This window comes from Taeniopygia guttata, chromosome 11 (genome assembly GCF_048771995.1).
Source record: "Taeniopygia guttata chromosome 11, bTaeGut7.mat, whole genome shotgun sequence".
NCBI lineage: Eukaryota > Metazoa > Chordata > Aves > Passeriformes > Estrildidae > Taeniopygia > Taeniopygia guttata.
The window spans coordinates 14,825,001-14,827,500 of NC_133036.1; the positions used below are offsets into that span (position 1 = coordinate 14,825,001).

Consider the following 2,500-nt stretch of genomic DNA (forward strand, 5'->3'; position numbering starts at 1 on the left):
GATGTGGATAAACTGCAAATGAAATGAAAAGCAGAAATATATGATATTTGCCCTTCAGGTCTTATCCAGCAGCCTTTAGCTGTACATTTAGACCTATCAACTTCTGCATAACAAGTTGAGAATAAGCTGTATTTATATGAGTGCAGGCTACGTGTCTAGTTCTGAAGAGAACAGAATATTTTTTTTATATTTTGGCGGTGTTTTGGGGGTGGATGCTTTGTTTTGGGTTTTGTTTTGGTGGGGTTTTTTTTCAGTTTCTTCCTTTTAGCCCAGTAAATCCTCAATGTTCTGTGTGTCTTCAGTTACTCTTTACAGACCTTGCTTCTAAAAAAAAATAAAAAAAATCCTAATTCCAATAAATTTCCTGAAGTTAACTATAAAAGGTAGTCACATTCTAATTCAATAGCCTGATATTAGCTGTAATCCATAATATTATCAGCACTACACTGGTAACAATTACAGTGGCAATACATAACTGCAGTGTGTTTTGAGGGCAGTATTTTAATAAGGTAGGTGTTTAGTTCCCTGCAGCACATAAAACTGGTGATTTTGACTGCAAAGCTGCTTGGACTGGAAATCACAACCATTGCCAGTAAGGTTTAGAAAGTGTGTGCCAGGCAAGGGAATCACTGCTCAATGTATTTACCCTCTGGGGAGGTAAAACACAGATGGGGGAGTTAGGAGTCTTCTAACATTTAGCTGATACATTAGTGGGTAGCAATTCTGCTTCAGGGATGTTCAAAGTAGTTCATCTACCAGTTGGGAATCATTATGGGCACTAGTACTGAGGATTAGATATGATAGAACAATAAGGCACTGTGGAAGTACCAATATCCTCCCCCCTCCCACAGACAAATGTTTCATAATCCTGGATACCCTTTTGCAGCTATGGCTGTCTTTGAAAACAGTAGTTCTGGTTTAATGGGATATTTTCAGTACACATACTAAGCACCTGTCTTGAAGAAGAATTCAATGGTCGTAGACAAATATGATAAGGTAATGTGTATTTTGACCAAAATTATGTAAAATAACTTCTCTACATAAAATTAGTATTGTTACTATGTGTATTCTTATCAGTTATTTGGTGTGAGAAAAGCTTGACAAAGCATTTTGTATTTCAGTACTGAGTAACCAAATGCAGCAGTGGCTCTCAGGGATTGTTTTTATCCCGTGATACACTAACCTATGCTTAAAAACTGTACATTCATGATGGAGGAAGGGTGAGCACATTCTAAGGAAAGGAAAAACATGGTCAAATATCAGGAGAAATCAACTCAGTGTCTGTTGAGCTGTGCTTTCTTATCACCTGCATACTTTTACCCTGTCAATCTCACCTGAACATATATTAATTTTTTTCCTGTCTTTTTGCTATAGTCTTGGAGTTAAAACATTTTCCAGAATGTACAAACAAACAGCTAATTTCATTGCACTTCTGTCTGTACGCAGTGAAATAAAATATGATTAGCTAGCTGAAAATGTATAACTTTTCAATCAGTAGTTAATTCAGTCCCAGAACCATATTCATATATATTTGAAACAAAATTGACCTTCTTGTTTATGTAATCTGTACATACAATAAGTGCCTGATTCGGTAACAAGCTACTCAACAATGTAGATTTTCTGAGACCCAGGAAGAGAAGCAAAATCTACCATTTTTCTGAATAAAGCCATCACCTGTGCACTGCAAAGGCTCAGAAGTTTCTGCATTGGAAAGGGGCAAAGTTAATATAGGAGACAAATTCCTCATGTTATGCAAAAGACAAATTTCTCAGGGTCCATTGTGGAGCAGGTGAAGGGAGCTGCAGCAGCAGGGAGGGGTTGGTCCCTTCTCACGGCTCTCTGGCACCATTCCACATGGCTGCTGCTGTATTTTGAGGGTAGGAAGTTTTGGGGTTTTTCCCAGAATGGGCACTGGAAAATACATGTGAGAGTGGAACTGCTGGGCTCTGCACCCACTGATGCCCCAGAAACCAGTGCTGGGCAGGATTTCACTTTCCATGGTGGACATGCAATTTTTAATTCTCCTTCCCAGACCTTTGGCTGAAGGCAACTATTTATGGCTATTTCTCTGCCTGCCAGTGTCAGAAATAGAGTAGGGTTTTGTCTTTAGTGTGGAAGAGCCCTGCCTGGAGGCCCAGTTGGGAAAGGTGCTGGGTATCCACAGCTCTTGTGGATTGCTGTGTGAGCTGATGTTCTGTGTCTCACAGAACTCCCTTCATTGGGAAGAACCTGAGGATATGTGGAAGCTGTAGCTTTGTCCTGGAGTTTCAGAAGCTGCTCTGTGGTATAGTGAATGCTTGCTTCTACCTGCAAGCTGGAAAGGTTTAATGTCAGAGTGAAACAACTAGAAATCCATGAGTATCAATTCACCTCTAGGTGGAATTTCATTTTATGTGCATACGTATTTCCTTCTGGTAAAATTTTGGGCTTTCTGCTCTTAGTTTCAGAAAACCCTTTTGTCTTTAATTTAGGATATCTTTCTTTAATTAAATATGTAGTA

At 39.1% G+C, this 2,500-nt stretch overlaps 1 protein-coding gene across 25 annotated transcripts in view; it reads left to right on the forward strand.

Moving 5' to 3' along the window:
- The window catches only part of ZNF536 (zinc finger protein 536), a 345,246-nt gene that overhangs the window by 112,854 nt on the left and 229,892 nt on the right, over nucleotides 1–2,500 (forward strand). Inside the window, exon 5 of one of the 25 annotated variants that reach the window (XM_072934367.1) lies at nucleotides 1–2,284. This exon is cut by the window's left edge and continues 1,011 nt beyond it. The exons of the other annotated variants lie outside the window; for them this stretch is intronic. The gene's annotated coding sequence lies outside the window, so the exon portion shown is untranslated. The remainder of the gene's footprint in view (nucleotides 2,285–2,500) is intronic. 25 annotated transcript variants of the gene reach the window in all.